The 20,464-nt window shown below is 37.5% G+C and overlaps 1 protein-coding gene across 5 annotated transcripts in view; it reads left to right on the plus strand.

Moving 5' to 3' along the window:
- Nucleotides 1-20,464, plus strand: part of CCSER1 (coiled-coil serine rich protein 1) — a 1,355,695-nt gene that overhangs the window by 87,032 nt on the left and 1,248,199 nt on the right. Inside the window, exon 1 of one of the 5 annotated variants that reach the window (XM_012437741.2) lies at nt 14,297-14,609. The exons of the other annotated variants lie outside the window; for them this stretch is intronic. The gene's annotated coding sequence lies outside the window, so the exon portion shown is untranslated. Of the gene's footprint in view, nt 1-14,296; nt 14,610-20,464 lie in introns of those variants that run through there. 5 annotated transcript variants of the gene reach the window in all.

A 20,464-nucleotide genomic window follows, 5' to 3' on the forward strand; every position in this document is an offset into this window, starting at 1 on the left:
GTGCCAGATTTCAAAGGGAATGCTTCCAGTTTTTGCCCATTCAGTATGATATTGGCTGTTGGTTTGTCGTAAATAGCTTTTAGTATTTTGAGATATGTTCCGTCGATACCTAGTTTATTGAGAGTTTTTAGCATAAAGGGCTGTTGAATTTTGTCAAAGGCCTTCTCTGCATCAATTGAGATAATCATGTGGTTTTTGTCTTTGGTTCTGTTTATGTGGTGAATTACATTTATAGACTTGCGTATATTGAACCAGCCTTGCATCCCCGGGATGAATCCTACTTGATCATGGTGGATAAGCTTTTTGATGTGCTGTTGCAATCGGCTTGCCAGTATTTTAGTGAAGATTTTTGCATCTATGTTCATCATGGATATTGGCCTGTAGCTTTCTTTTCTTGTTGAGTCTCTGCCAAGTTTTGGTATTAAGATGATGTTGGTCTCATAAAATGATTTGGGAAGGATTCCTTCTTTTTGAATTATTTGGAATAGTTTCAGTAGGAATGGTACCAGTTTCTCTTTGTATGTCTGATAGAATTTGGCTGTGAACCCATCTGGACCTGGGCTTTTTTTTTTTTTTTTTTTTTTTTTGAGACAGAGTTTCACTCTTGTTACCCAGGCTGGAGTGCAATGGCGTGATCTCGGCTCACCGCAACCTCCGCCTCCTGGGTTCAGGCAATTCTCCTGCCCCAGCCTCCTGATTAGCTGGGATTACAGGCATGTGCCACCATGCCCAGCTAATTTTTTGTATTAGTAGAGACGGGGTTTTACCATGTTGACCAGGATGGTCTCAATCTCTTGACCTCGTCGATCCACCCGCCTCGGCGGACCTGGGCTTTTTTTGGGTGGTAGGCTGTTAATTGCTGCCTCAACTTCAGACCTTGTTATTGGTCTATTCAGGGTTTCGACTTCTTCCTGGTTTAGGCTTGGGAGGAGGCAACTGTCTGGGAATTTATCCATTTCTTCCAGGTTTTCTAGTTTATGTGCATAGAGTTGTTTGTAATAATCTCTGATGATGGTTTGAATTTCTGTGGCATCTGTGGTGATATCCCCCTTATCATTTTTTATTGCGTCTATTTGGTTATTCTCTCTTTTCTTTTTTATTAGTCTGGCTAGTGGTCTGTCTATTTTGTTGATCGTTTCAAAAAACCAGCTCCTGGATTTATTGATTTTTTGAAGGGTAGTGTCTCTATCTCCTTCAATTCTGCATTGATCTAAGTTATTTCTTGTCTTCTGCTAGGTTTTGAGTTTTTTTGATCTTGCTCCTCTAGCTCTTTCAATTTTGATGATAGGGTGTCAATTTTAGTTCTCTCCTTTCTTCTCATGTGGGTACTTATTGCTATACATTTTCCTCTAGAGACTGCTTTAAATGTGTCCCAGAGATTCTTGTATGTGGTGTCTTCATTCTCGTTGGTTTTGAAGGACATCTTTATTTCTGCCTTCATTTCTTTGTTTATCCAGTCAACATTCAGGAGAAAGTTGTTCATTTTCCATGAGGCTGTGCGGTTCTGGGTTGGTTTCTGAAATCTGAGTTCTAACTTGATTGCACTGTGGTCTGAGAGACTGTTTGTTATGGTTTCCGTTCTTTTGCATTTGCTGAGGAGTGATTTACTTCCAATTATGTGGTCAATTTTAGAGTAGGTGTGATGTGGTGCTGAGAAGAATGTATATTCTGTGGATTTGGGGTGGAGAGTTCTGTAAATGTCTATTAGGTTTGCTTGTTCCAGGTCTGAGTTCAAGTCCTGGATATCCTTGTTAATTTTCTGTCTCGTTGATCTGTGTAAAATTGACAATGGTGTGTTGAAGTCTCCCACTATTATTGTGTGGGAGTCTAGGTCTCTTTGTAAGTCTTTAAGAACTTGCCTTATGTATCTGGGTGCTCCTGTATTAGGTGCATATATATTTAGGATCGTTAGCACTTCTTGTTGCATTGATCCTTTTACCATTATGCAATGTCCTTCTGTCTCTTTTGATCTTTGTTGCTTTAAAGTCTATTTTATCAGAGATGAGAATTGCAACTCCTGCTTTTTTTTGCTCTCCATTTGCTTGGTAAATCTTCCTCCATCCCTTTATTTTGAGCCTTTGTGTATCCTTGCATGTGAGGTGGGTTTCCTGGATACAGCACACTGATGGGTTTTGGCTTTTTATCCAATTTGCCAGTCTGTGTCTTTTGATTGGGGCATTTAGTCCTTTTACATTTAGGGTTAATATTGTTATGTGTGAATTTGATTCTGTCATTTTGATGCTAGCTGGCTGTTTTGCCAATTGGTTGATGTAGATTCTTCATTGTGTTGATGCTCTTTACCATTTCATGTGTTTTTGGAGTGGCTGGTACTGGTTGTTCTTTTCTATGTGTAGTGCCTCCTTCAGGAGCTCTTGTAAAGCTGGTCTGGTGGTGATGAAATCTGTGAGTACTTGCTTGTTCACAAAGGATTTTATTTTTCCTTCACTTATGAAGCTTAGTTTGGCTGGATATGAAATTCTAGGTTGAAAGTTCTTTTCTTTAAGGATGTTGAATATCGGCCCCCACTCTCTTCTGGCCTGTAGGGTTTCTGCTGAGAGATCTGCTGTGAGTCTGATGGGCTTCCCTTTGTGGGTAACCCAACCTTTCTCTCTGGCTGCCCTTAGTATTTTCTCCTTCATTTCAACCCTGGTGAATCTGATGTTTATGTGCCTTGGGGTTGCTCTTCTAGAGGAATATCTTTGTGGTGTTCTCTGTATTTCCTGGACTTGAATATTGTCCTGCCTTGCTAGATTGGGGAAGTTTTCCTGGGTAATATCCTGAAGAGTATTTTCCAGCTTGGATGCATTCTCTTCGTCACATTCAGGTACACCTATCAAACGTAGATTAGATCTTTTCACATAGTCCCATATTTCTTGTTGACTTTGTTCATTCCTTTTTACCCTGTTTTCTGTAATCTTGCCTTCTCATTTTATTTCATTGAGTTGAACTTCGACCTCTGATATCCTTTCTTCTGCTTGGTCAATTTGGCTGTTGAAACTTGTGCATGCTTCGCGAAGTTCTCATGTTGTGTTTTTCAGCTCCATCAATTCACTCATATTCCTCTCTAGGTTGTCCATTCTCGTTAGGATTTCGTCAAGTCTTTTTTCAAGGTTCTTAGTTTCTTTGCATTGGGTTAGAACATGTTCTTTTAGCTCACGGAAGTTTCTTATTATCCACTTTCTGAAAGCTCATTCTGTCATTTCATGACACTCATTCTCCATCCTGTCTTGTTCCTTTGCTGGTGAGGAGTTGTGCTCCCTTGTAGGAGGAGAGGTGTTCTGGTTTCTGGTGTTTTCATCCTTTTTGCGCTGGTTTCTTCCCATCTTTGTGGATTTATCCACCTATCGACTTTGTAGTTGCTGTCTTTCTGATTTTGGTAATTTTAAGTCTGCAGCAGCAGAACTCATAGCTGCCCTGTGAGCCACTGTGTCGGCTGAAGCAGCGGCTCTGAGATTCGTGGCGCGTTTTTGCCCAGGTATCTCCTGGCTTGACTCCCCGTTTCAGCTCCCCTTGCTGGCTTAGAGGGGACTCAGTCTCACTCACTCTGCACAGGGAGCTGCTGCCCCCGGGGGCCGGTCAAGCGGCCGCGCCAGTCAAACCAGCGGCGCTGGTGACCCGTGGGGCACCTCCGCCTGTTAATCTCCTGGTCTGTGTGCAGTAAAAATCTGTCTGGAAATGCAGCATCCACTCACCCTCTGCACTTTCTCTCGGAGCTGCAATCCCGAGTTCCTCCTAACCGGCCATCTTGGATCCCTCCGCCAGCTGGGTTTTTCGAGATGCCTGCCATTCACCTTGGCTGATCTTATCAACTGGAAAAATTACAACCCGTCTTATACCGAGAAACCCCAAGCTCTCATTGATCTACTGCAAACTATTATTCAGACTCCAAGTTTATTTTCAATAAAAATCATGCCTTGCTCTTCACTGTAAATGGAAGTTGGAATTTTCAGATCCCACTACTCATATTGGCCATATGGACTATTATTCTGTTTTAGATACTGACAAGCATACTTATTTTGGGAGAAAGATTATGATTGTACTTGTTTTGATATGACTCTTGTACCTGAAACAACACCTTCTAAGTATCCCATGCTTAAATAAAGTTATTGAGTTAAATGCTGGAAATCTGAGTCTTCAGATTGCTTTTATAAATTAGGAATAAGGAAATAGATCTATGGGAAATAGAATAATGATAAGAAGTAAAATATTATTAAGTACTTTTATGTTGCTAATATTTATCTGTCTAAAGATTACTAAGACCGTGTACAGTAGTTTCCCCTTACATGCAGTTTCAGTTTCTATGAGTTTAACCTGTGGTCAATCTTGGTTTGAAAATAGGTATGTATAGTACAATAAGATGCTTTGAGAGGAAACGAGAACACACATCACATTTGTTACAGTATGTTATTATAACATATTTTGTTTTTAGGTATTTTTGTTAATCTCTAACTGTGCCTCATTTAGAAATTGTGGTGAAACCCCATCCCTACTTTAAAAATACAAAAATTATCCGAGCATGGTGGTGTGTGCCTGTAGTCCTACATACTTGGGAAGCTGAGGCAGGAGAATTGCTAGAAACAGAGAGGCAGAAGTTGCAGTGAGCTGAGATCACACCACTGCACTCCAGCTTGGGTGATAGAGTGAGACTCCATCTCAAAGTAAATAAATAAAGAAATAAAAATTAAACTTTATCATAGGTGTGTGTATAAGGAAAAACACAGCATAGATAGGGAGGGCTTGGTACTATCTGTGGCTTCAGGCATCTGCTGGGGGTCTTGGAAGGTATCCTCTGTAGATAAGGGGAAACTACTGTAATTCAAAATATTTAATTTCATCACCTTAGCACTTATCTCAAAACAACAAACTGTGCTTCTCTGCAGCTTGTTCTTCCGTGATTTTTTTTTGAAACTTGTCGCGTATATGATTTTTGCCCTTGCACGTGAATGTATGTTTATATTTCTTTTTGATTTGCTTTTGCTTTCGAAGGAAAATATAGATAACTATTGAGGACATTGACCGTACTACATCTTTTTCTGTAACTTAAGCTATCACTCTTAGATTTTAATGACCAGGATTTCTGACAACATAACAAAACAGAAATCAGGTTTGATGAGCTTCAGCATACATAAAGTGCGTATTCTGTTTGAGAAAAATTCAAGCATGCAACACATCTGGAACGTTTTCTGTACTTTGTATCCATCTCTACAGGCCAATCTTGTGCATTTGCGACAGCAATGACATTGATGAATCACTTTAATTTACCAGGCAGTGGACACCTTGCCAAGGCTATCTGTAAGAACCAGCTAGAGCTGGTCCTGATCATTTCAGATATGTGTATTGTTTCAAAAAATTGTAATTGATTGAAAGCAATTTAGATGTATGGTTTAAACACATTGAACACAAACACATTGAAATACAGATTTTATTTAGTAGCCTCTGGATTTTAATTTTTCTCATTCCCTTCTCCTTTTCTGGAATAAATATAAATAACTATATAAATATATGCTAATTTACTTATGTGGTAAAATTGTCATATAATTTGGCATTTTTTTGAATTGTAAAGATCATTTAAAAATTGAATTTATATAAATGGGAATCGATTTTCAGAAAACAGTATTATCTTTATGTCAAGGAATAAGCAAGGAATCATTTTGACAATAACAAGTTGTGGTATCAATTTTTCACTTAAATACTTCTGACCTCAGGTAGGGAACAGGCAATAGAATACATAAACTCCCAAACTATTATAAATTTCAGTGAAAATATGCCTAATGATAGTATAATAAAAAATAATCTTGAGAACATTGTGGAGAGAGTAGATAATTACATATAACATGAAGAGGTTATATTCTCTTGATGAGTAGAGTGTATGAAACATATATTTTTGAAAATCATTCAGAACTAATATTATATTTAGGTGGACTAGATCACTTGCTATGATTATGTGGTACAATTACCTCATTTAAAAAATTCAGCATATTTACAGAGCACCTACCATATGCTAAGACCTGTACTAGGCATTTTCACACATAGGCAGTGCATTAGGCAGCATATTATAACACGGAAGCAGGATCTGGTGTCCTCAAAATGCCTTTTCTAGTCATTTTTTGATACCTGGAATTCTACTGATCAGACCTCAAAAAGTAAAACTTTTATCACTATTAAAATACAAATAGGGCCGGGTGTGGTGGCTCACGCCTATAATCCCAGCACTTTGGGAGGCTGAGACAGGTGGATCACAAGGTCAAGAGATCGAGACCATCCTGGTCAACATTGTGAAACCCTGTCTCTAATAAAAATACAAAAATTAGCTGGGTATGGTGGCGCACGCTTGTAGTCCCAGCTACTCGGGAGGCTGAGGCAGGAGAATTGCTTGAACCTGGGAGACGGAGGTTGCAGTGAGCTGAGATCGCGCCACTGCACTCCAACCTGGGTAACAAGAGCGAAACTCCGTCTCAAAAAAAACAAAAAAATACAAATAGTATTTCTGTTTCTTAAAAAATATATTTATTCCTTTGGGGAGTTAATACTTGAGTCTTTAGTAACATTTACCCTTGGCATGAATGATTACTGTAGAATCTCTGCTGTAAGCGAACTTTGAGGAAGTAGGAATGAGTTTAGATGCTTTGACTATTTGAACTGATCTGATACAGTACAGAAACTAAGGGCCACATAATGAAGATTATTTTTTTTGCCTACATTACTTATCAAGTGGGACTGATCCTGGCTGCTTTTATTATAATTAATTGAATAAAACATAGCTTGTATATTAGATAAATAAAATATTATTTTATTTATATATATAACTATATATATATATATAACCTAAAAATCTATGTTATTTTTTGGTTTTTCTTTGTAATATTCTCAGAATGACTCACATGTTTTCACTCTATAACAGTAGTACAAGCACATCAAATTAAATTTTGCAGGTTCAGGTAACAAAACAACCTGGTGCATGGGTGGGGATATTCATGAGACATCACCTTGAGTCAACTCTGGTTTAAAGACACAAGGTCAGGCAGACATGTCCTTTATTTGGACAAGGGCATATTTAGGTGGGTTCTTCCTGGGACCTCCTTTCCTTAAGAAGGTCTTCTATTTCTCATTAGCATTTTAAAAAAGAGACCTGGATAAAACAATTAGAATTTAAAATACACTTTTATCCATTCCTATCTTTTGTGTTCTTATAATTAATTTTCCTTCCTTCTCTCTCACTTCACAATTCATGCCACTACATTGAAACATTTTGTATTGTTGTTAGTAGGAGTTATGTGCATAGTTCACAAGATAAAATGTTTTAATAACTTTGCTCTTTTTTAAAGGCAAGTTTGGGCTTGGCTAGATTTAGGAGTTGCTTTGAAAATGTGGCTTAGTGTATTGTTTCTAAATGACAATGTGAGAATTAGAACAAGGGAACAGATCACAATTTACACATGTTTATTTTATAGTGGTATTCTTCTGTTACCTAAATTTCAAAGTGCCTTTTTAATCCCTTAGTACTCTCTACCAATATTGAGTTTTTAAGTTTTGTTTTCCCTTGTTTTCAGTGTATATCTTTCATATTCATATTTGCATGAATACCTTCCATAATTATTTTAAATTGGGACCTTAATGAAAACAAACTCTGATTTCTTTTAATTGAAAACTTATTGAGTTAATTATAGATTCATATGCAGTTTTACATGCAAAGTTTCTGTGAACTCTTTGCCAAGTTCCCCCAGTGCTAATACCTTGCAAAATTATAGAACAGTATTATACCCTGGGGTATTTACTGAATCCACCAAACGTTTAGATTTCATCAGTTTTCCATGTATTTATGTGTCTATGTGTGTGTGTGTGTGTGTGTGTGTTTAGTTCTGTACAGTTTTTCACATATATAGGTTCACGTATCCACCACCACAGTCAAGATGCTGAACAGTTCCAGCACCACAGGGTTCCTCCTATTCCCTTTGTATAACTACATTCATGTCCCTTCTCTTCCCCCATCCCTAACCCCATGCAATCACTGATGTAGTCCTCATTTCTAAAATTTTGTAGTTTCAAAATGTGATATAAATTGAATGATACAATATGTAACCTTTTTGATTGACTTTCCCTATGTGTTTTAAACAATTGATATGTATTTTTTTTCACTATGGATTTTGGTAAAAAGACTGTAAGTATGCAATAAAAGACAATATTGATTTTACTGTTATAGATTCAGGATAATTTTTGTACTTCTTTATATTTTAGCATTTATGGAAACTACTAACTCTTCATTATTTGTATTGATGGAGGCAGCTGAGATCCAACTGCTTGGTGCAGAATACTACAGGCTACAAACAAGAAGTATGTGACTGTGGGCCAGAGAAATATTGATTGCATTGATTTTTAACATGGATGATTCATGTGGACATTGATCATTGGAGTGTAATATGGACCAGGTTATCTTAAGGGTGTCCCAAGTGAGAGAAAGGGGTAGATTTGGAATCAGAATGTCTAGCAGTTTACATTATCTTGAGCCTACTTTATGACCTTAATGGACCCTAACTGAAGGGAATGTATTCACTGTTAATCCAGTGATTTCAGTGAAATAATTTTGGATCTAGAAGAAACCATGTAACTTAAAAAAAGTCTGCATTACATTGAATATGATATAGGTCAAAGAAACTTGCTCATTGCAGGCCCAAATTATAGAATTTATTTTATTTGTCTTCTCAGTTTTATTTGTCATATGGGAAAGGAAATAAAAATTAATATTCTTGACAATTAGACCATTATGACTTCAAGAAGGTAGATAATGTATTTTTCATCTTTGTATCTCAGTGCTCAGCTAGATAGAACATGCTCAGTAACTATGTGTCAAATAACTGTGGCTTATGAGGTTGGGAAGTTGCTTATATAAGTGCATATTATCCCACTACCCTTTTCAGTCAATATTTTCTTCATGAAATTGTAAGAGATAGGTTGGAATTTCTGAGCAGTAGTATCATACAAATCTTTAGAGATTTTATATTTATCTATGTACAGGACCCAGCTAATGAATTTGAGTTCATAGTTAGAGCTCCAGTTCATCAGAAGACGGAGAAAAGGCAGACTCCTGAGGTTGACATATGACAAGGAAATTTCTCTAGTGTGCATTTTATTCACTTTTTCCCAATGTCCCTTTCTATTCTCATTGCTTTGTGGGTTGTCAGTATCACCTAACACATTGGAAGTGATTTTGAAGATATAGTTATAAAACAGCAGTTGTAATGGATTACTCAGGGTGCTGCATTGTACAACAAAAATAGGCTTAAGTAGTAGAAAACTGCTGGCTAACTAGAAGTGTCTTTTGTGGCAGGAAATATTTTAGAGAGTTTCTTCATTACCTGTGTTTATCATTGCTATCCCAATCTATTATAACATTTTTTCTTTCTCTAAATAGTTTATTAAATATTATAAAGAAATGATTACACTGTGGAACACACATAATGATTAATACATGAAACACACACATGTGTTTTATTTCACACTTGATTTAAGATACATTCAATGGAAAAAGGGATTTCTGGCTTTTCCACAGTTAATGTGTAATGTTTGGCATGTAATAGACACTCAAAACAGATTTTCTTGAATAAATGAATGGTAGTATTTATAATTTAAAACTGATGCAGAGGGATGTGCCAGTTTCAGTACTGCAAGGGCTCCATAAAGGCAGGATCATATTTAATATATTATTAGTAGTATATTTCTTATTAGCATATTTCTCAGTGACTCTGAATATTTTCCAAGAACACTGGAGGCTTCTAGTTCCTGGCCTGTGTACTCCAGCAGCTCTCAATGGTTCAGAGGCCCTTATCCCTCTCACATACACAACTTCCTAATCATAAGAAAGGCCCTTAAGACCCTGTAAAATCTGGTTCTCTTCATTCTGCTTCTACCTTACTGAGTCTAAAATGACTTCTTTTTTTTCTTTGAGACAGTTCTCACTCTGTTGCCCAGGCTGGAGTGCAGTGGCATGATCACGGCTAACTGTATCCTCGACCTCCCTGGGTTCAAGCTATCCTCCCACCTCAGCATCCTGAGTATTTGGGACTACAGATGCATGCCACCATACCCTTTTGTAGAGACAAGGTTTTGCGTGTTTCCTGGGCTGGTCTCAAACTCCTGGGCTTAAGCCTTCTGCCCACCACAGCATCCTAAAGTGCTGAGATTACAGGAATGAGCCACCGTACCCAGCCTAAAGTGACTTTCTGTTACCTCTTCTAAAGTTAAGAGGAAGATAAAAATGGAGGAAAAAAAACAGCCTCAACTGCAGCCTCCACTGTTGAGTGGGACAGATTTTTATAGATCCATAATCTCATTTGAGTCTCACGACAACCTGAGAGGTGGACATTATATACTCTATTTGGCAATTGAGAAAATAGAGGTTTATAGAGGCTATGAAACTAGGCTAATGTCATAAGTGCTGGAACTAGTCTTTGGTCTTATAGCAATCAGATTCTAAAGCTATACAGTTAGGTTATTGCTGGATTTGTCTCTCCTGCTTTTGGTATAGAACCTACTTTGGTTAGGCCATCTCTACTTGTTGATCCATTGCTTTTTTCCTCATTTTTGTCTCTTTTCATTCCCTGGAGATTGATGTTTTAGATATGCTACTGGTTAGATAATAGCTTTGCTTCACTGGTGGATTAAAATTGGCCACAGATGCTTTGCTGCTTCTCTCATCAAGAAGTGGAATCTATTTTTCCTCCTCTTGAATCCAGGAAATAAACTTGTGTCTTGCTTTGACTAATACAGTGTGGTGTACGTAATACTATATCAGTTATGGGCCTCAGCTTTAAGAGGCGTGGCAGCCATCACTTTCACTCCTTGAACCCCTAGGCTATCATGTAATATGATTGGCTACTCTATTAGAGATGCTGTGAGGAGAGTGAGAGAGATGCTTGGCTAGCTAGGAATCACCAGGTGTGTGAATAGGGTCATTTTGGATTTCAGCCCCAAATGAGTCTGCGGAAGATTGCTACTGCATGAATGACCTATGTGAGATTGGCAGAAAAGCCAGTCAGCTGAGCCTTGCTCAAATTGTAAAACCATAAGTAGATACGCAGTTGTGTTAAACCATTAAATCTGGGAGTGGTTTGTTTCATAGAAATAGATATTTGAAATACTCAGTGACTTACACATTTATTTCATCTCCATGTACTGAAGACTGAGTGTTAGTTTATGTCATCTCTGTTCCCATCCCAAGATACTGAGCCCTCAGGCAAGGTGAGGTTATAGTTCCTCTAGGAAAGGGAAATAAATTATAAGGGATATGGGGTGTTAAAATTAGACAAGTGAAGATTCAATTGGCATAAGAAAATTAATTTCAACTCTCAGAAGGCTGCTTTTGCAAGGAGAATATAGTTGGTTTTGAGAATTCAAGGAATGGAAAGATAAAACACATTGAGAATCCACATATGAATAAATATATTTAATTTCAATGTGATGAAGCTTTCATTATAGGTGCTTCACAGAGGGGCCTTGACTTTCCACCTTGTTGAGATATGTGATTGTTGTGGAGGCGTGCTTCTTGATCTTACTTCAAGAAAGAACTTGTTCTTCAGCTATGAGAAATACAGGTAGATGATAGGTCTTGTGTCTCAAACATTTAGAATCCTCTGCAGGATTCAAGCTAAGGTCGTGCTTTTCCAGATCATCTTCCAGCCAATGACTGAGCATGATAGGATACTGGAGACCTGGCCATTTCTTCCAATGTAGGATTCACTTGACCAGTTGTCTTTTTGGTGTAGTGCCACATTGGTTAGTAGACATTGTGGAATATGTATTGCATTCCACGTGTTGTTCTCCATCTAATTCTTCTTACCTTCTTATTTCCCCTCACAAATGTCAGATCTGCCTTGTGGTCTGAAGGCTTTCCATGCATAATCCTTTTTCCTTCCTCTTTATCTTTCCTAGTGTTACTCTCCAGTAATCTTGGACTTCTAACTCTGGCTCAGCATCTGCTTCTGAGCAAGATGCAGTAGCACTAAAATGGCAAATCTGTCAGATTAGAAGAGTTTCAAGGTCTCTTCCAATTCTACAACCATGTAATGTGATCTGTAGCTTGTTTGCTTCTAGGTAGAATTGGATAATAATTTACAGCAATTCTAAGAAAACCTAGCGTGTTTTACTGCACGAGATGCCTTTTGAGGTAGAAGAAACACCTGTCTAAATGACCAACTTTATACTTTGGAAAATCTGTTTTCTGCTGAATTGCAAAATTGCATTCATCTTGTGATCCTTAAAATTTATTTTACTTCCTAATATTTGTAACCACATAGAGTCATTTGAATCTGCTAAACATAGCACAAAGGGTGGAAATACATCAGTATTTAGTAAAAGACATCTATTTAAATTAAGCTCTTTGCAACATGTATTCAGCTATGAGGAATTTTCTGAGTAAGTAGCACTAACATTGAAAATAATTATAAAAGGAGTAGAAATCATGGTGCTATTTATTATCATTTGAAAAATATTTTTTTATTTTGTTCTACTAATATGTATCAATATGACTGATGCACTCAGATCTTGGATAATTAGCCCGTAACAACTAACACAAATAATAAAAATAAGTTTGAAATAAGGATACTATTAAATTATGCCTTTCTTACATATATTTTTTCTATTAAAATGTGCTGAAATTTACTTCTTAATCTTGAGTTGCATGAAGTGTACCTAGAAATAGAAATTCCATTTGACCCAGCAATTCCATTACTGGGTATATATCCATAGGATTATAAATCATTCTGTTATAAAGACACATGCATACGTATGTTCATTGCAGCACTGTTTACAATAGCAAAGACCTGGAAACAACCCAAATGCCCATCGATGATAGACTGGACAAGGAATATGTGGCACATATACACCATGGAATATTATGCAGCCGTAAAATACAATGAGTTCGTGTCCTTTGTTAGGGACATGGATGAATCTGGAAACCATCCTCAGCAAACTGACACAAGAACAGAAAATCAAACACCACATGTTCTCATTCATAGGCAGGTGTTGAACAATGAGAACACATGGACACAGAGAGGGGAGCATCACACACTGAGGTCTGTTGGAGGGGAATAGGGGAGGGACAGTGCAGAGGTTGGGGAGGGATAACATGGGAAGAAATATCAGATATAGGTGACGGGGTGATGGAGGCACCAAACCAGATTGCCATGTATGCACCTATGCAACAATCCTGCATGTTCTGCACATGTACCCCAGAACCTAAAGTACAATTATATATATATATATATATATATATATATGTTGTGCTTATATGATACAAATGGAAACCAAATACTTTGGAGGTTTGAAATTATAAAATCAGAAAATATGATATTAGGCAGCCTGTGTATTCCTGGACCTCTTGTATTTATACAGGGAGATCTAAGGCAAAAATAACTACCCAAATATGATATTTTTCTGGGTGGGCCTCTGCGTACACCAACCTCTCTCTTTCTTTCTTTATTTTTTTTTTCTTTCTTTCTTTTTTTTTTTTGAGATGGAGTCTCGCTTTTGTTGCCCAGGCTGGAGTGCATGCATGAACTTGGCTCACTGCAACCTCCGTCTCCCTGGCTCAAGAAATTCTCTTGCCTCAGTCTCCTGAGTAGCTGGAATTACAGGTGCCCACCACCACACCCAGCTAATTTTTGTATTTTTAGTAGAGACAAGGTTTCACCATGTTGGCTAGGCTGGTCTTGACTTCCTGACCTCAGATGATCAGCCCGCCTCAGCCCCCCAAAGTGCTGGAATTACAGGTGTGAGCCACTGCACCCAACCCAACCTCTCTTATTCTTTTGAAATTACTTTTAGAGTCCATTGATTTATTGTGTAAGACCTAGTGGGAAGAAATAGGCCCAACAGCACACAGCTTTTGAGTTGCCCTCCACGTTTTTAGAGCTGATCATTGTTGAGTCCCTATTACCTGCCAGGTACTCTGCTAAGTTATTTATTTAAATTATCTCATTAGACATTATCACAGTCATATTAGATGGGGACTGTTATTATTTCCATCCTACACACAACAAATTTGAGGCATAGAGAGGTTAAATAATTTGGCCAGTGCCACTGGTTCACTTTAAAAAATTATGTGATATATTAAATGGCAGTCCTTGGTTTTAACCCAGCTATGGCTGGCTGCAAGATCCATACCATCATGCCCACTATGTTACCTTGACTTTTCTATTCTCCTACTTCCTTTGCTGTGCTCTGAGTCATGGAGAGACAAAAGTGCTCCTGATCAGCACAGAAGAAACTGCTGCTGCAGCTTCTAGTGTTTTCTGCCATCTCTGTTACCATCGAGACCTGGGCTGTGGATGCTCAAGGTGCAGGGAGCTGATGTATAAGGAGTTAAAGGAACTCTTGCTGCTGCCAAATGTGTTGTTATCACTAACTGCACCACTGCTGTCATTAGTGTTGCTGCCAACACTGCAAGCCCTGCTGTTGCCAGTGCCAATTCTGCCGATTCCTTGGGCTCTCCATGTCCCAGGTTGATTCTGTAGACAAGCAGCTGCTTTTAGATTTCACTTGCTCATTACCTGTAGATCCTTTGCCTTAGGACTCAAGCTTATGCCCATGAAGCCTGGGATAGAAGACAATTGGAGGTATGTTTTATCTTCCCTAGCATCTGGGACAACTGACCTTGAACCAAACATGTGCACCTCATTTTTCTTTTCCCTTTTCCTCTGAGATTTCTTTTCCCAGAGGCTCTTCTTATTTCGTGCAATGCTCCACTAGCCCTGGAAACAGGAACATAAACACTAGAACCCTAGAATGAACATAATTTAGCCTTAACTACATTAGATATTTTAGTTTGAAAGAAAGAAAGCACTCACATTTTATAATCCTCAATACATAGAAATTTACACTTAGTTATCTGTGCAAAAATTGAACCATGATAATTATTAAAGAATTTCTATGCACGTATAAATAACTTTGGTATTAACCAAGAGTGGTTTCCGTGTGCTTTTTTAAAATAAAATTGCTAGCACTCAAAAATTCAGGTCTATTGCTGAAGCTCTATCAATAATTCATATACCTCATATCAAAACGCTTACTGAGGGACAAGATGATTTTGTTAGTGGGAGTGGTTTACTTTTTACTTTTGCTTCCAACCCTAACTCACAAGAAGGGTAATATGCCATCAAAGCTGGAAAATAAGAAATGAGCATTCAAATTTATAAACCTTTATTTATTAAAAATGTGCAAAGTAAGTATTTTTTTTTTGAGTGTCTCACTGTGTCCCAGGCTGGAGTGCGGTGGCATGATCATGGCTCACTGTAGCCTGAATCTCCCAGGCTCAAGACATCCCCTCATCTCAGTGCCCCCAAGTAGCTGGGACTACAGATGCATGCCAGGATGCCTGGCTAATTTGTAATTTTTTGTAAAGATGGGGTCTCCCTAAGTTGCTCAGGCTGCTCTTGAACTCCTGAGCTCAAGCAGTCCTCCCACCATGACCTCACAAAATGTTGGGATGACAGGTGTGAGCCACTGCACGTGGCTAAAATAAATTTTTTAACTGGAGGAAACAAATCTTACATTGTTGAATTCTTTGTTGTCTTAACTGAAAGCAAAAGCCTGTTTGATTTTTTTTTAATCGAGTAAAGCATATGGGGAGAAAAGAGCTCTAAGTTCTATGTCAGATGCTTTAAAAAAATTGTTTAACAGTAGTCTAGAGGGACAGGGGGTTGGGGGTTAAAAAGAAATTGTATTAAAATCTTGATGAAGATACTCTGCATCAAAGAATATTTTATTTTTTCTTAACAGCAAAATAATCTGTTTTCTTGTTTGAGTACAATGAAAGTTTATATTTTTATCCCACGTGGGATAATAATGATTGAGAGTTTTGTTATTTCTTCAAATTGAGAATATGGGGATTGGTAAATAATATGGTAAATAATATGCATTTAGAATAGGGTGAGGTTCTTGGTTTTCCAAATCTATTGATTTGTGGAATGAATTTGCATCTAGAACTCTAATTTTTTTCAGCAAATTTCATGAGAAATTTTTTTTAGGAATGTAATTTTATTAAAAAATTTAAATATGAGAATATTGAGATGTATTTATATTTAAAGTTATCCTAACATGTTAGGTGTTATCATATTGTTTGTGTATATGTGTCCTCTATATGTGTGTATATGTGTATATATTTAGTGTGCATTTTTCTTTTTAATTAATTAGTTTTTCTTAAAGTTGGAATGAAAGAAAAATGTGTTAGTATATGATGCAAACAGTGATATTACTGTGTTCAAACATCTCTATATGCATATGGGTTTTGTTATATTTTGTAAGCTACATACCAAAATCCATTGTAAAGAACTTTATTTACAGGTAAAATAAAGATAAGAAAGCAGTGCAGAGAGATATGAAATATAATTGTCTTACATTTCTGATCCTCCATTTTTAGTTTTTAATGGGAATTTCTGTCTCTTGTCTGCATGAAGATGCTAATGTTCTCTTAATGTACTTCAAATTGTAGAGTAAGAACTTTGAAATTTGTAGGAAGACAAATGGCATGTATAAATATTAGTGTTTATGAGCACTTAATATACCCTCTGTCATCTGCATTTAACGTTTTCATTTCCTTTTAACAGTATCTGTAAGACCTCTTTGTGCTGTGCTTAGAGTTTTTTTCTAGATAGATTTTTTTTCTTAGGCTCTAAACCTGTTTAAGCATACGAGATTTGAAAGTAGTTGAATTCAGAGCTCTTCCTTTGCAGAGTGTTTCTCAATAGCTTTTCCAAGAAAATTTTAAAAGATTAAATTCAATTTTATTCTTTATCGTATAGATCACAGAAAACTTTAATTCATACATCCTTAAAAATTAAAACAAGACAAACTAACAATTTGAGAAATAATCAATTAAAGCCATAAACTATTTGGGGAGTCTTTGGAAATGGAAGGCCCACAATTTACCTATATATGAAGCCAGTATTCTAATTCTTAACTGAATTCTACCACAGGACAGACTTTTTTCTTTTTAATGTCTGAATTTATTAACCTGTGAAAGGAGAACTTTAAATTGAAATAATGACAGCACCTTAATCATGGTTATTTTATTTAAAGCCTACTACCATAATAAGATGCATTCTAGGTTTCCAGAGCAGTGGCAGCTGTCAAACACCAACATTTTTCCCTGAGAATAGGTTTAGTGTAGTGTGTTTTTTGAGGACAAGTTGCTCAGCTATTGTCTCAGTGAGCACTGCTAGTTAATATTCAACAGTTTTCTTAATCAAAATTGTGCGTCCTGCTCCCTAGAGTGTTTGGGAAAATGATTGTGTGTTTATCAGAGCCTTCAACAGCAGAAACAGAGAATTCCTGAGCTAGGTGCTGGTAATGAGAACCTATATTAATCCCAGGATGCTGATAAGAAAAGGAAAATGCTGTCAAAATACATTGTAAAAAAATAATTACTATAACTCAAAAAGTCAAACCTTTTTTTGAAGCACTTGTACCTTATATAACTTCAATTGTTTATCTGGGCTAATGGGGAGGCAGGGATATGGTGATATCCAACAATCCACTCCAGGAATGGCATGGATCAAGTAGTCTGGGGGTCTGTTAATCATTGCTTCTGTTGCATACCTTATTAAGGTCTTCACAACATGTTTCCTTTAGATTACAAAAAGTTCTTAATGAAGTAAAGCTTGTGAGGCATTAGCTCAGTCTGGCATTGTACAAATGGTATTGAAGAGTCACATGGGAAAAACAAGCTTTGCCAAATAAAATAATGAAACAGCTAATATTTTCCATGAAATATTGTGCCTAGGATGCAGGTTTTGTTACTGCTTTTGTTTTTAACCCCAAACTGTTTTCCATAGTCAGGTGATACATGCCCTGGAAACAGAGCTGTCCTGGATGAATGGGACTTTTTCTGCCATGGGTACCTACCACTTCCTGCCCACACCCCTGCAACACGTGCACACATATGCACACATACATCTGAAATAATCAAGGATGCACTGTTTGAACAATGTGATCTCCGTAATACTATAAAGAACATTTACTTTTGGATTTTCTTTTGTTTTGCCTGTAATGGAGCTCTGTGAGGAATGAAGTCTTCTGAAAACAGTCCTTTTAAAATATTAGCTTGATAGATTTCCTGTAGGATTAGATTTTTTTTTTTTTTTTGAGATAGAGTCTCACTTGGTGGCCAAAACTGGAGTGCAATGGTGTGATCTTGGCTCACTGCAACCTCCACCTCCTAGGCTTAAGTGATTCTCCTGCCTCAGCTTCCTGAGTAGCTGGGATTACAGGCACCCACCACCATGCCCAGCTAATTTTTGTATTTGTAGTAGAGATGAGGTTTTACCATGTTGGCCAGGCTGGTCTTGAACACCTGACCTCAGGTGATCCGCCTGCTTCAGCCTTCCAAAATGTTGGGATTACAGGTGTGAGCCACCGTGCCTACCCAGAAAGCTTTAGTCAATAACAAAAACACATTTTTTGAGTAGTTAACATAGTTAAAAGCACACTTGGACATTAATTAGGAAACAATAAATATACATCCCATAGGAGTTAATCTATGTAAATGACACCACTTTTGAAGGCTATGGCCAGGGATATTGATCACTTCAGTGATACTGAGACATTTACTGTACTTTATGCATTGATCTTTGACATAGAAAGATCAGCATGTTAATGTAAAAAATTGCCACTATGTATTTGAAATGTAAGCCCTACTATTAGCTAATATTCAAAATAATTCATTTACTTGATATTGTAATGTGTAGTTAACAAATTTTTCTTTTTAAATAGATTGATCAATTATATATCTATTAGAGGCAGAGTTTCACTCTGTCACCTAGGCTGGAGATCAGTGGTCCAATTACGGTTCACTGCAGCTTCGAACTCCTGGGCGCAAATAATCCTCCTACCTTAGGCTCCCAAGTAGCTAAGACTACAGGTATGCACCACTATGCCCAGCTAATTATTTTTAATTTTTTTGTAAAGGTGGTCTCTCACATTGTTGCTCAGTCTAATCTCGAACACCTGGTCTCAAGTGACTCCTGCTTCAGTCTCCCAAAATACTGGGTTTATAGGCATGACCTGCACCTGCCCCAATTCTGTATTTTTGTTTATTCTTAGTTGTAGCTTAGAATTGTTTCAAAATGTGAATCATAATCAGATTGATTTGATGCCAGGTTTTGGAAGAATTGTGTTTCAACTAGTCCAGTTTGAAGAGAAAAACCACACAGTAGATTAAACAAGTGAGTTTAATCTAAAAATATTATTAATGTATGACAAAAGAGTAACTTGCCTGTAACATATAGAGAAACCTAAGTAGTACCTTGGAGCAAAAGGAGTGTAACCAAAGAATGACAAATTTGGAAGAGGATCAGGTCGTAAAGAGAAGGTGAAATTCATCTCACTGGAGAGCAGAGAAATTATTAAGTTTGGCTGAGCATCCAGAGATGGCCAATAGTCAACAGGCAGGGAATGGGCAACCCAACCAGTGGCTGTGTTTCAGAGGACATAGGCACCCTCTAGGGAAGAGTATGAGCCCTGCAGTGGGCTCAGGAGGACTGCTGGGGGTGGGGGTTGAGGTAGGTGGCCCACAGGCCTACAGAGGGAATTCTGACTCTGATGAGTATTTCTTTCTGGAAAGGGCCTTGTCTCTAGCTTGAGACTGCAAGATTGGCAAGGAAGCACATGGCTTGGTAGTGTTCCACTGAATGTCCTCATAACTCTACCCAAATCACTGACTCCCATGTCAACAGAAAACCCATGGAAGAGCCCCTTCCTCTTGCAGTGTCCCTCCTCTACTGGGAACATTCAGCATTATGCTCATTGTAAAGAAGAAATACTTAAAAGAATTCTATCTATGATCACAGGACATATATTTATTGAAAGGTGCATTTGGAGCTGGAGACAATTAATTCATAACTGGCACACATCGCTTTATATTTAGGTGCTGGTTAAAGCTAATATTATGGCAAAAATGACAACTCTACATGCTTTAAGAATGTCATGTTGCTTTCAGGTGCCTAATTTTAGCCCCTTGCACTGTCCATCTTGATCAGTGACTTTATCCTTGTTTTCAGTAACTGAACTTAGGCCTGTGCTTATTTTTCACCATATCCTTCAAACACACCACCTATAGCTTGCTGCAGAGGGAATGAAAGCCCGTCTACATATACCATGGTAGTTCAGTTGAAGGAATTCATGGTGTATCAGTAGACTCTGTTCTAATTAAAACCATTCAGATCACTTTTATTTGCTCATAAAAGTGATCTGAATGGTTTTAATTAGAACAGAGTCTAGTGATACACCATGAATTATGAGGAAACTGTTTACACCCAGAGTGTGCACTAGTAATAGCACACAGTTCATTTCACAAAGCTAAGGAGCAATATTGATTTTAGGGCAGTAAGGAACATGCAAGCACATAGATCAATTTGTTACTAGTCAGTCATTTTTTTTTTTCTTTGCGATTAGTACAACATTATTGTGGTTTAGG

This window comes from Aotus nancymaae, unplaced genomic scaffold, assembly GCF_030222135.1.
Source record: "Aotus nancymaae isolate 86718 unplaced genomic scaffold, 86718_ANA_hifiasm-v0.15.2.pri h1tg000006l, whole genome shotgun sequence".
Lineage (NCBI taxonomy): Eukaryota > Metazoa > Chordata > Mammalia > Primates > Aotidae > Aotus > Aotus nancymaae.